General features: G+C 43.1%; 1 pseudogene; it reads right to left on the reverse strand.

Annotated features, from left to right (window-relative positions):
- Positions 1-250: 250 nt before the first annotated feature.
- LOC738435 (cysteine and histidine-rich domain-containing protein 1-like) lies at positions 251-2,081 on the reverse strand (annotated as a pseudogene).
- Positions 2,082-14,751: the final 12,670 nt, after the last annotated feature.

The following is a 14,751-nucleotide window of genomic DNA, read 5'->3' on the forward strand; positions in this document are numbered from 1 at the left end:
AAAATGGTGAACTTTAACCAAATTGATACCTCTGCATTCTTACTTATGCTTCCTATACACTTACATCATACTGCTTGGCAAGCAATGTAAGTTTTGATGTAATTTAAAAATTCAAGTAGTTGTAAACAAATTCTAATTTGTTAAACAGTTCATATATTCCCCTTTACTTACTACACTACCTTGGAATTAATCCTCCTTAAAAAAGTAATCATCCCACATAGAAAAAACTGCAGAGCTTCTCATCTCTTCCTTAAATATTTTCAAGTACTATAAGAACACAAATCCATGAAAAACTGATTAAAATTTGACATTTCATCTTGCTTTACTAATCATGGAATAATAGAAAGATATAAAAAACATGTTCCTTAATATTTCTGTGCTCAACTGAGAAATACAAAGAAATACTGCAATTATAGTTATGGGCTATTTCCAGCCTTTTCAAGTACAGGACACAACTATAGTTCCTACCAGTAAGGAGAAATTAATAATCAATCTTATATAACATAAAAGAAAGACGAGAGGCACAAAAAGACAAACTGACTTTGGCTTTTAAGAACCTAATGTTAACCCTGAAATGCCAGATTCAGCAACACAACAACAAAACAAAAGATTACGGCAGCAAGCCACCACTTCACACAGTATTAAGAATTCTGAAATACAGGATAGCCTTCCTCCCATCTCCCACTCAATCTGTTGTGTCTTCTTTCTGTTTTTCCTGCTTTTTCACTGCAGGCAGTTCAAGGCTTGCCCACTGCATCGGTTCAGCTTTTCTCATAGTGATCTCAATCTTTGTTGCAGTCAAAGTTACGTAACTTTGCTTTACATCAATCACACCCTATAATTTCACATTTTGATCAAATTCCTTCTCTCCTTCAAATACAATGTGCACATTTAACAATGTGCTATTGCTTCTACTCGACTAAGTTCTGGAAGTGAATTTTTAGCATATGCTTGAAATGGTAAGTCCACCTCCAGTCTGATGCCAGTCATGTCTACATGGAGCAACTTTTTTCCCAGCATCCTTTTATTTCTTTTTTCTTTCTTTCTTTTTTTTTTTTTGTTTTTTTTTTTTTTGAGACGGTGTTTCACTCTTGTTGCCCAGGCTGGAGTGCAATGATGTGATCTCGGCTCATAGCAACCTCTGCCTCCCGGGTTCAAGTGATTCTCCTGCCTCAGCCTCCCAAGTAGCTGGGATTACAGGTATGCACCACCACACCCGGCTAATTTTGTATTTTTAGTAGAGACAAGCTTTCTCTGTGTTGGACAGGCTGGGCTCGAGCTCCTGACCTCAGGTGATCTGCCCATCTCATCCTCCCAAAGTGCTGGGATTACAGGCGTGAGCCACCGCACCCGGCCTCCCAGCATCCTTTTTAGTCCGCATGTGTTCCCCTGTTGTACAGCCCCTCTTGGGCTAAGAATGTACTAAAATCAGAAGTTTTTCTTCTACAACAGCTCCAGTATTTCATACCCTCACGGAAAATAGCTTCTCCAGAATGATATACTCAAACCTTTTCTAGACTCTCTAGACCCTGATACGTCTTTGAACACCCTCCATTCTTACATGAGGTGCCAATCTTAATTTCTTCATTGTCTTCTTTCTTATCTTCTTCATTCCCTGACGACAGTTTATCAAGTGCTTGTTTTGGGGAGGCAGATATTTTTAATTCCAAATTTGTCATTGGTTCATCTGGGCTTGGCCGTTTTATTGCTTCTACTGGCTTAGGGGCTTGAATGATGTGTTCCTGAAATTTGGGTTTCAATTCAGATATTTCCTTCTTCTCAGTAGTCTTGACTTCAGGTTTGACTGGTTCAGGTGGCTTCTCACTATTATGTCTACCTTTTGTGCAGCCTACAATGCTTAAGAAATCAGAAAAATCAGTTGTTCTTCTCTTATAGCAAGACCAACCCTTTAAAGCATCGTGAAAGACTGGAACACCTGGGTGGTATGTACAGGCATCATCGGAATCGGTCTCATGATCGAAGCGCTGACCGCAGCCCCAGCTGTAGCCCGCAAGGCCATTTTCTCTTCTCACCGTCGCAGGCAGGCAAGGTCCAAACACCGGGAACGGCAAGAGGATGCGTTAGCCACTCCCGTGTCGCTAGCACCGGTTTGACGACTGAGGCGGTTGCCGGCTTCGGGAAACGACCGCTCTTTCTTTTCTTTTTCTTTTTTTGTTTGTTTGTTTGGTTGTCTGAGACGGAGTCTCACTCTGTTGCCCAGGCTGTAGTGTAGTGGCGCGATCTCGGCTCACTGCAACCTCCATCTCCCTGGTTCAAGCAATTCCCCTACCTCAGCCTCCTGAGTAGCTGGGATTACAGGTGTCCGCCACCACGCCCAGCTAAATTTTTTGTATTTTTAGTAGAGACGGGGTTTCACCATGTTGGCCAGACTGGTCTTGAACTCCTGACCTCAGGCAATCCACCTGCCTCGGCTTCCCAAAGTGCTGGGATTACAGGCGTGAGCCGGCGCCAGGCCTTTCTTTTTTATTCAGACTTTTTCTCTGTGTGCTTCAGTCTAGATAGTTTCTTTTTTTTGTTTTTGTTTTTTGTTTTTTGAGACGGAGTCTCGCTGTCCAGGCTGGAGTGCGGTGACGCGATCTCGGCTCATTGCAGGCTCCGTCCCCCAGGGTTCACGCCATTCTCCTGCCTCCGCCTCCCGAGTAGCTGGGACTACAGGCGCCCGCCAACTCGCCCAGCTAATTTTTTGTATTGTTAGTGGAGACGGGGTTTCACCGTGTTAGCCAGGATGGTCTTGATCTCCTGACCTCGTGATCCGCCCGCCTCGGCCTCCCAAAGTGCTGGGATTACAGGCGTGAGCCACCGCGCCCGGCCTAGATAGTTTCTTTCATGATTTCTTCTAGTTGACTGACCTTTTGTTCTTCGGTGTCCAATCTCTAATTAAAATTTCCAGTGAATTTTTCATTTCATTTGGTTCCAATTGAAATTCCATTGACTTTATGTTGATGGTTTGTATTTCTCTCCTCATATGGTCACGTTTTTATTTAAACTCTTGAGCGCATTCATAAGAACTATTTTAAAGTCCTCATTTGAATTATTCCATTATCAGTCATTATGGGATGATTTCTATTGATTAATTTTTCTTCTGGTTATGAATCGTATTTTCCTGCTTCTTTGAATGTCCAGTAACTTTTGATTGTGATTATTAATGTCACATTGTTTTGTGACATTTGTGTCTGGATTTTGTTGCCTATCTTTAAAGAGTATTGAAGTTTATTTTGACAGGCATTAACTTACTTGTGGATCAGCTTAATCCTTTCAAGCTTGTCTTTAGGCTTTGTTAGGTTGGGTCTAGAGTAGCCATCATTTTAGGACTAGTTTATCATAATACTACGGCATGACTTTTCTGGGGCCTCTAATAAATGCCTCAGTGGTTATAGTAAGCAAAATTATTCCACCAAAGATGTTCACATCTGAATCCCCAGAACCTGGGAATATGTTAGGCTACATGACAGAGGGGAATTAAGGTGGCAGCAGCTGGAATTAATGTTGCTAATCAGCATGCCTTAAAACAGGGAACTTACTCTGGGTTATCCAGGTGGGCTCAAGGGTCCTTAAAAGCAGAATAGGGATGCTGAAGAAAGAACCAAAGAGATAGCAGCATGAGAAGGACCTGGCTCAATGTTGTTGGCTTTGAAGATGAGGGAGGAAGCCATGAGTTAAGGAAAGTAGGTGGCCTCTGGAAAGTGAAAAAGGCAAAGAAGTGGATTCTTCCCTACATCCTTCAAAAAGGACAGCACCATGCCGTGATCTTGGCCCAGTGTGACATCTGTGTTAGACTTCTCATCCACAGAACTGTAAGATAATATTTTGTTATTTTAAACCACCATATTTATGGTAAGGTATTACAGTAGCCACAGAAAGCTAATACAATGATCAGTGAGATTTCTCCACACTGACTGGGTTGTCTTCCACATCATCATGAATGCTGAGAATGTTCCAGTTTATAGCTCCCTGGTGGTTCTTTCACTCTGTTTTGTTTCCTTTGTCTCAGGAATTATACTTTTGCTGTCCAATATCTGAAAACAATTGTATCATATAATTTTCCAGTTGTCTAGCTGTTTACAGGTAGGAAGGAAACAAGTAGAACTGGTTATTCCAACGTCGCTAGAGGCAGAAATAATACGTTCAGTTTTGCATATTGAGAACGAAACTTATATAGTATGACTTTTAAAAAACTTCCTTCAACACAGAGCTGAAGATTCAACTCAGTTCCACCCTCCTCAATTATAGCACTGCCTTCTTTTGGTCTTAGCAGCCACCACTGAAGACAAAAGTAATACCCTGTGTCTTCACAGCAGCCTTCCCTCCGAGTGTGTCTGACTATTAATCTCTTCTTTTAAGGAGGCCAGTTTTACTGGTTTAGGGCACACCACGGTGACCTCATTTAAGCTTAATTACCTCTTTAAAAACTCTGTCTCCCAATATAGTCACATTTTGAGGTATTTGGGGTCTTTGAATGCATGAATTTTGGAGGGACATAATTCAGTCCATAACAGTGTGCTTCCATGCTTAAAGTTACTGTTTCTTTTTGTTTTTGTTTTTGTTTTTTTTGAGACGGCGTCTCGCTCTGTCGCCCAGGCTGGAGTCCAGTGCCGCGATCTCAGCTCACTGCAAGCTCCACCTCCCGGGTTCACGCCATTCTCCTGCCTCAGCCTCCGGAGTAGCTGAGACTACAGGCGCCCGCCACCATGCCCGGCTAATTTTTTGTATTTTTAGTAGAGACGGGATTTCACCGTGTTAGGATGGTCTCGATCTCCTGACCTTGTGATCCGCCTGCCTTGGCCTCCTAAAGTGCTGGGATTACAGGCATGAGCCACCGTGCCCGGCCAAAGTGACTGTTTTAAGAACACTGGGAATCTTTTTTTCCATTTCTGTGACCCATTGACTGTTCTTCCTCATTTAAGAGCAGCAGCAAATATTGATTAAGAAAAACTTGATTTGGCCTGGCGCAGTGACTCACACCTGTAATCCCAGCACTTTGGGAGGCTAATGCAGGGATCACCTGAGGTCAGGAGTTCAAGACCAGCCTGGTCAACATGGTGAAACCTCATCTCTACCAAAAAATACAAAAATTAGCTGGGTGTGGTGGCAGGCACCTGTAATCCAGCTACTCAGGAGGCTGAGGCAGGAGAATCACTTGAACCCAGGAGGCGGAGGTTGCAGTGAGCCAAGATGGCACCACTGCACTCCCTGCTGGGTGACAGAATGAGACTCTGTTTCAAAAAAGGAAAAGAAAAGAAAAACTTGATTTGCTGGACAGGATACCAGGATATGGTCAGGATACAGTTCTTGCCCTCAAGGGGCTTACTTTTTGTGGTGGCATTATATTTTTGATATATAACAATCTTGGCTGTTTTTCTTGTTGTTGTTGTCCTTAGTACTTTCTTCTACCCACTGACCCACAGACAGGTTCTCTGATACCCTGGACTCTCACACAAGCCTCTTTATATTTACATACCTATAAAGGGAATTGGGGCAGCTGAGCCCTGAACCAATGGAAGGGCCTTATAGTAAAGAATGAGTAAAAATCTCACAGTTAACTGACAATGAAATATCAAATAAATGAGGATGTCTCCATCAGATGATGACATTAAAGACCAGCTACACCTCCACAAACCAGAACTTGGGTTCAAATAAAAAACATTAGAAAACCCCCAAACTAACTAGAATTTCTTTTCTGCTATCCCTGTGGCACAAAAACTCAAGAAATAAATTCAGTAAAGAAATGCATTTCTTGCACCTTGAAATCCATACCCACGGTATTGTCTAACTGGGGAGGTAGGACATTTCCATAAAAAGAGAAGCACTGACACTTTTAGATGCTGAGGGTAAATAAGTTGTGTAGGAGACACTTTCTACAGTAGGTCAAAGCCTGTAGAGATGGAGAGGACATTGAGAATGTGAGTGACCTTCTTGCAATATTAACTGACCATACTGGTTAGGGTAATGCAAAGTATCTCCAAAGCTAGCTGCTAGAACAAACGCCAAATGTCAAAGGCTAACCACAAAAGAAGTTTACTGCTTGCATATGTAACAGTTTGATAGAGGCAATCCTGGTTGCTAGATGGCTTCCTCCACACAGTCGTTCAGAGACCCAGGCAGCTAGATCTCCCCAGAGCAAGGGGAACACTTTAACAACACTATAGGGCAGCGGATCCCAACCTTTTTGGCACCAGGAATTGGTTTTGTGGAAGACAATTTTTCCATGGACTGGGGTCAGGGGATGGTTTTGGGATGATTCAAGCACATTACATTTATTGTGCACTTTATTTCTATTATTATTATATTGCAATACATAATGAAATAATTATGCAACTTGCCATAATGTAGAATTAGTGGGAGCCCTGAACTTGTTTTCCTGCAACTAGACAGTCCCATCTGGGGGTGATAAAAGATAGTGACAGATCATCAGGCATTAGATTTTCATAAGGAGCATGCAACCTAGATCCCTTGCATGCACAGTTCACAATAGGGTTTGCTTTCCTATGAGAATCTAATGCTGCTGCTGATCAACAGGAGGCGGAGCTCAGGTGGTCCTGTGAGTGATGGAGAGTGGCTGTAAATACTGATGAAGCTTCTCTTGCATGCCCACAGCTGACTTCCTTCTGTGTGGCCTGGTTCCTAACAGGCCATGAACTGGTACTGGTCATGGCCTGGGGGTTGGGGACCCCTAGTATAAGGCATTGCTATGAAAGGAATCATCCTAGTTCGCATTCCCTGAGCACTTCCTGGGGAGCAGGCAATGTGTTGGGGCTCCCCATACAATCCTCACAATAACCCTGTGCTGAGGAGCCAGGTCCCGGAAAGGTTCACACCCAATTTTGGCCAAACCCAGCCAGATTCTTAATCTCTCTGGTCTACATCAGCCTCTGGATTTATGTTGCTCTTATATTCCTGAGACGTGCCAGTTAATTCAAAAACATGTAGAGCAAAAATGAATTTTCTCACAAGACACAAAGGGACAGCAAAGCAGGAAAAACACTCCAGTAGGTTGCAAAAGACTCCAGCCACGTAAATGGTTTTGCCACATTGCATTAATATGAGCAGTAAATAAGCAGTTTATGGGGGAAAACTGAATACATTAAAATTTATTCATGGAATAAAACAAGAAAAAAACCACCACTGACTGACAGCGTACTGGCCAGGGTAGCCTGCAATCGGTAGTATGCAAGTCTCCATTTGCTACTCCATCAGAATTCTAACATACCGAGTCTCTCATCATATTAGTGGTGTTCCCAACCAAAGGCCCCTGTTATTCTTGGTGGCCCTGCTGAAACTTGTTCTTAGTATTGTCACCTGGGTGAAGCCTGGGGCCAAAGCCTGTGATGATAACATGAAAGATCAAGCCCTGAGTGCTGAGGGCAGGCACTGCTGTAAACACATGCATCAACCCGTTTCATCTTCATGTTCACCCAATAGGAAGTTTCTGTTATTATCTCCATTTTATTGGCGAGGGAACTAAGACGCTAAGAGACTGAGCAACTTCCTGTGATGGTTACTTGTATGTGTCAGCATGGCTGGGCCAGATGTCCAGATATTCTGGATGTTTCTGTGAGGGTGTTTTCAGATGAGATTTACATTTAAATTGGTATGCTTTAAGTAAGGAAAATTACTCTCCATAATGTGGGGGATGCTCACGCGGTCAGTGGAAGGCCTGAATAGAACTCAAAGATGACCTTCCCTGAGCAGGAGAAACTCTGCCTGCAGACAGCCTTTGAACTTCCTCTGCCGCACCTGCTCTTCCTGGTTCACCAGCGGACAGCCTTTGGACTTGAACTGTGTCTCTTTCGTGGGCCTCCACCCTAGCAGCTTCTCCCATCAGACTGTGGAGATTCTAGACATGCCAAACCTCCACTGTGATGTGAGCCAATTACTTAAAATAAATTTCTTCCTACACACACACACACAGACACACACACACAACTTATTGGTTTTGTTTCTCTGGAGAACCCTGATTAATACAGATTTTGGTACTGAGAGTAGATGGTGGTCAATGGTTTGGTTGGATGGTCAGGGGCTTGGAAGGAAAATGATTAAGAAATTGATGGCAAAGAAGTCTAGGAAAGAGTTATGTGGATAGACCTCTAAAGGGGCAAAAAATATGAAGGTATTTGTGTCCCATGTGAGTGCTCACTAAAGGGTGGTTTCAGCAGAGGAGAACTTTAATAATCGAGCAGATAGGCTGACCGGTTCTGTGGATACCAGGCAGCCTCTTTCCCCAGCCACACCTGTCATCGCCCAATGAGCTCATGAACAAAGTTGCCATGGTGGCAGGGATGGAGGTTACGCATGGGCTCAGTAACATGGACTCCCACTCCCCAAGTCCAACCTGGCTATCACCATGGCTGAGTGGCCAATCTGCCAGCAGCAGGAACCAACACTGAATCCCTGCTATGGCACCAATTTTCCAGGTGATCTGCCAGCTACCTGGTGTCAGGCTGATTACATTAAACCTCTTCTACCCTGAAAGGAGCAGCATTTTGTTGTTGCTAGGACAGACACTCTGGATACAGATTTGCCTTCCCCTCATGCAGGGCTTCTGTAAAAGCTACATTCCACAGACTTACAGAATGCTTTCTCCACCATCATGGTATTCCACACAGCATTGCTTCTGATCAAGGAGCTTGCTTCACAAAAAATGAAGTGTGGCAGTGGGCCCATGCCCATGGAATTGGATGGTCTTGCCATGTTCCCCACATTCCTGAAGCAGCTGGCTTGACAGAGGGTGAAATGGCCTTTTGAAGACTTTTAGCACCAGATAGATGGCAGTACCTTGCAGGACTGGGGCAAGGTTCTCCAGAAGGCCGTGTATGCTCTGAATCAGCCTCCAAAATACAGTGCTGTTTCTCCCCATAACCAGGATTAATGTATCCAGAAACCAAGGAGTTGAAAAAGAGTGGTGCCACTCACTATTACCCCTAATAACCCACCAGCGACATTTTTGTTTCCTGTCCCCACAGCTTATACTCTGCTGGTATAGAGGTCTTAGTACCAAAGGCAGGAATGCTTCCATCAGGAAACATAATAATGATTCCATTGACCTGGGAGTTAAGACCGCCACTCAGCTACTTTGGGCTCCTCAGGCCTCTAAACATCAGGCAAGAAGAGAGGGACTGTGCTGGCTGGGGTGATTGATGCTGGCTGCCGAGGCAATTTTGGACTGCCATTCCACAATGGATGTAAGGAACAGTATGTCTGGAATACAGGAGATCCCTTAAGGCATCTCTTAGTGATGCCCTGTGATTAAAGTCAATGGAAAACTACAACAGCCCACTCCAAACAGGACCACTAATGGCCTAGACCCTTCAAGAATGAAGATTTGGCGCATCCTACCAGGTAAAGAACCACAACAAGCTGAGGCACTTGCTGAGGGAAAAGGGAATATAGGTAGCCATAAATACCAGCTACAGTCAAGTGACCAGTTATAGAGACAGGGACTCTAATTGTCCTGAGTATTTCTTCCTGATTTTGTTATGAATGTGTGTGTTTTCCTCTCTTATCTGCTTATCGTGTAACATAAGCTGCATTGACTTTGTATCACAGTATTTAAGTATTGTTACCTTTCCATCATATACTTAAGCTACAGGATCTCAAGGTGAAGAAGAAAGATCATTCATGGACTTTGCCTCCTCTTCTGGGGAAAGGGTTAGTGGGTTTTTGGCTGTACACAGGATAGTTCTATCACGTTAGGCAGAGCTATAACCTTATGATTGTCTTTACTTGAAGATTAAGTACAGTTTAGGGAGATGTGTGTGGGTGCCCAGTTGACAGGAGTGGACTTGGGATGGTTAATTTTATGGGTCAATTTGGTGGTCCATGGTGCCCAGATATTTGTTCAAACATTATTCTGGATGTTTCTGTGAGGGTGTTTTTGGAGGAGCTTTACTATTAAATCAGTGGACTTTGAGTGAAGCATATTGCCCTCCATATGAGGCTTCTGCAGTTAGTGGAAGGCCTGAATAGAACACAAAGATGACCTCCCCCGAGCAAGAGAAACCCCGCCTGCAGACAGCCTTTGAACTTCCTCTGCAGCATTGCTTTTCCTGGTTCACCGGCAGACAGCCTTTGGACTTGAACTGTGACTCTTTCCTGGACCTCCTCCATCAGATTTGGAGATTTTAGATGTGCCAAGCCTCCACCTTGATGTGAACCAATTGTTCTCTCGTGTGTGTGTGAATCCTTTTGGTTCCATGTCTCTGGAGAACCCTGCCTAATACACTTGCCTAAGATTATATAGATGATAAACAGTAGAATTGGCTTTAAATCCTGCAGTTTGGTGCCAGAATCCACACTCTTGATGTATACCATTCTGTTAGCCTTTATCACTGTAATAGGTAATGTCCATTTGAGTCCAATAGTGATAGCTTTTTCCCATGTCTTCATATTAACTGATCATATTGGTTAAGGGGATTCCAAGTGGCTAAGAAGCTAGCTATTAGAATAAAAAACTCCAAATGTCAAAGGCTAATCACAATAGAAGCTTACTTCTTACATATTCGTCAGTTTGATAGAGGTAATCCTGGTTGCTAGGCTACTTCCTCCACACAGTCATTCAGGGACTCAGGCTGCTATAGGCTCCGCCTCCTTCAACATGTAGCTTCTAAGATCACCCTGGGCTTTGATTCCACTCTAGCCAGACAGAAGGGGAAGGGAGAATGGTAGATTAGGCATGGAAAGTTTTTATACTTACTACTGCTAAGGAATTTGTTTGTTTGATTTAAAAGGAAAGCAGTTTAAATTGTTTTATTCTGAAATTATTTTGTGTGTATGTGTAGGTACGCATGTAAAGTTTCCAATCTCTCCTTCATTTTATTTCAAACTCCTTAAATTAACAGGGTATAAACAGAGAGGCAGGTGTATTTCTTCAGGAATCAACCAAATTGACTGGAAGAGCTGTTTTACATAGAGGATATTGAGACAGAAGATTGGAGATAAAGTCGAAGCCAGATTGTGGAAGGCCTTGAAATGCTTGGCCAAAGGGCTTGGACCTTTTCCTCTGAGAGATCTCAGGTTCTCTCTCTCTCCTCAACTAACTGCCCTTATTCTCTACACCAGCGAATCACAGCCTACATTCACCACCACGTGACGTGGTAATATTTAACTTGTCCTTTGTTTATTTCCTTTCTTACCCCACACCCATCACCTGGATAAACTGTATGCATCTCAACAGCAAGAACAATGACTTATATTTTTCTCAATGCTGCACAAGCCTAGGAGAGGGTCTCATATGTAATGTTTAAGGACTACATTCTGTTGACATGCAAGAGGTGTATGTCCCTACACCTTCAAACGCCCTACAAATTGTTGAATATAACTATAGCATATCGTTTCCTCCCCTAATCTGGTATATTTTGACTGAAAAATGTGAATAATATCTTGAAGCTTCTAATGCCTTTATAAGCTACCACATTCTGATCAGAGTTCTTGGCAAAATGGCTTAATGAATTATGCGTCCTTGTTTTGAGATCACATCCTCCAACTGTTTTCATATCATAAAGCCAAGTCATCATCACATTTGACATTCTGTTCCTTGAAATTTCTATTATTGGGCTAGGAATGTCTTTCTCAGGCCTCTTTATTTTCTCTTTATTTCGAACACTAGGACTAGCAGAACTGGTTTTTTGACAAAGGAACACAGCCTCAAGAAAAAAAAATCACATTAAGCCAGGTGCAATGGCATGCACCCGTAGTCCCAGCTACTTGGGAGGCTGAGGTGGGAGGATCACTTGAGCCAGGAGTTCAAATACAGCCTGGATGACATAGCAAGACCACATCTCTTTTAAAAAAAATCACATCATAAAATGTACTGCATAAGGAACTACACGTCGAGAACAAAACTCTGTTTATCTGACAGTCAGCTAGGATCACTCACTAGCTAAGAAATTCACTCCCGCCCACAAGCCTGTGACTCAAATTCATGGCTCAGCAAAATTACAAATGACTGTATATCGTGGATCTGGTATTTATAAACAATCAACACCATACATGCTGACCATGCGGAAGGTAAGCGTTTATGATATAATAGGTGAATGTGACAATAGCATTGACCCCATCTAGTTACCAAGCCTGAAACATGTCTGCATGAATACATATGCATACACATGTGAGTTTGGAGATATATATTTTTTCACGTTCTCTATGATTACCTAAGACGTTATCTCAGAATAGTGGCTTACAACAACTACAATCATTTCTTCTCGTGTCACACAGTTCTAGAAGTTGACTGAGTTCAGCTAGGTGGTTCTCGCTCTGGGACTGGCCATGGTTGCAGTCAACACGTAGGGAGAACTAGAATTTTTTTTTTTTTTCCTGAGATGGAATTTCACTCTTGGTGCCCAGTCTGGAGTGCAGTGGCGTGATCTCAGCTCACTGCAACCTCCGCCTCCCAGGTTCAAGCAATTCTCCTGCCTCAGCCTCCCGAGTAGCTGGGATTATAGGCTTGCGCCACCACGCCTGGCTAATTTTTTGTATTTTTAGTAGAGACAGGGTTTCTTCATGTTGGCCAGGATGGTCTCAAACTCCTGACCTTGTGATCCACCTGTCTTGGCCTCCCAAAGTGCTGGGATCACAGGCATGAGCCACCACACCCGGCTGCTAGAATCATTTTAAAGGCCTCTTCATACACCTGTCTGGGGCCTGGACTGGGAAGACCCAAACAGTTGCAGGCTAGAGCGTGAAGACAGGTGACTCCTTGGGCATCTCTCTCTATTTCTATGTGGTCTCTCCATTTGGTTGTTCCACTACGGTGGCTTCAGGGTATCTGGACACTTACACGGTGGCTGGTGACTCAGGGCTCCAAAGGCATGTGTCCCAGGAGAGAGACATGCTATGCTCTAACATAATCACGTGCTTCCCATCACCTTTGCTGTCTGCCGCTGATTAGAAGCACATCACAGGTCCCACCCACCCTTGTGGGGAAGAGCATGACACACGCTGTGAATACGAAGAGGCAGGGATCATGGCGGCCTCCTTAAAGTCTCTCTGCCACACTTAGTAGAATTTAGCAATGTTGCCCCAGGTCACGTAGCTAGTGAGCAGCACAAACAGGATTTGACCCCACGCAGTCTCACTCCAGAGTCCCCATTCTCGAATAGTACCCTATAGGGCCACTCAGTATGAGTGACTATTTTTCAATAGTTCTCATTTTCATTTTAAATGAAATGTGTCCTCAGTTAGTAAGAGACTACACTACTCCCGCCACACTGGCAGAATCATGCTTCTGGGTCTACAGAGCTGAAGACCAGACTCTGACACATGGCGACTTCATGCAGGTAATGCCGTACCCATCAACAAAGTTCCCTGCTGGCACCTGTTCCATGATCGTCCCCTCGAGTCACAAGAATATACCTAACATATTTGTACAAACTGAAAAAGAGATCTTGTCAGAAGACTATGCATTTCTTTAGAACATCATCAGGCCGGAAGCCCATGGGCAGGAACAAATGGGTAGTGGAAAAATGGAAAACAAGTGGGAGAAAGTTCTGTAGATGCTGGGACTTCAGCTTTGGAAAGGCCCCTGGCCACAGCTGATTTTCTGCAATGCAACCGGCTGAAAAAATACATCTCTGCAAAAATAAAGAAAAGCCTAACCGAGTGCAGCTGCCATCCTCCCAGTAATGAGATTTGGAGGATTACTGCTGAGATGAATGGAAGATATCGTATGGTCACTGCTAGAAATATTTGCCATCCCGGTCTAACTACATGAGTAGACACTAGAGTTCTTAGAATACCCACATATGTTTGATTTTAATTAAAATGTGCTGAATGAACTGTTAGCAGCACTGAAATAATGAAGAAAAGCAACGTAAGACAAATCGGCTAATTGACAACCCCAAACATTCTATTTTATACCCTTCAGTTATGTTAATGGAGGTTTCCAATATGTTCTAGCTGAAATAATCATTACACAAACACAGTTACATAATAATCTAAGGGGTAGATGAACATATAAATAACTACAGCAGCAAAAACCACAAATGGGTCAAAGGATTACAAATTCATTTTCTCAGTCTTTATTCGAAAACAATTTAGTGAGTGCTTATTGGTTATTATGTGCCAGGCACTCATGGGCTAATGCCTATGATGAAATCATCCTAGAGTTTCCAAATATACACTTCTGTTTAAGATAGCATGTTCTATGAGTACCAGGGTGCTGTGTAGAGTATATCTCCAATCACATGATGAAACAAAACAGCAAGCGACTCTTGAAAGGGAGAGACTATCATTTTAAGTCATTTCAAAAGCTAGTTCATATGAAGGCAGAGACTCTGGCCAAGATCTTAACAAATTACATTTTATTGAGTGCACAAGAAATTAGCGCAGCTGCCTGAAGGAAAATATGTCCTGGGATTGTGTACACAGTGCAAGGCCAAAGGGCAGCCATATTCCAAGTAGACCGTAAACAGGAGGTTTATTGGAGGCCTTTCCAAAGAACGTGACCAAATTTCAGCTGTGAGATAACCAGAATTCCAGCCAAAATTGGGAGTGATGGAAACTGTCAAATGTCTTTGGATCTTTTGTGGAGATTAATCCCTTGGCTGTGCAGTCTCTGATGAATGAAGGAGAATAATTCAGAGTCACTGAACACCCTTGCTCTTAACTGGAGAGGCAGGATATCAACGAGGTAAGTGAACGCCAATGCATTTAGAGTTTATTTACAACTAAACTGCTAAAGCCTCAACTCATCCATATTCAATTAGAGAAAGTTGTGGTTCATCCAAGACAAGACGT

The sequence above is a fragment of the Pan troglodytes genome, chromosome 15, assembly GCF_028858775.2.
Source record: "Pan troglodytes isolate AG18354 chromosome 15, NHGRI_mPanTro3-v2.0_pri, whole genome shotgun sequence".
Lineage (NCBI taxonomy): Eukaryota > Metazoa > Chordata > Mammalia > Primates > Hominidae > Pan > Pan troglodytes.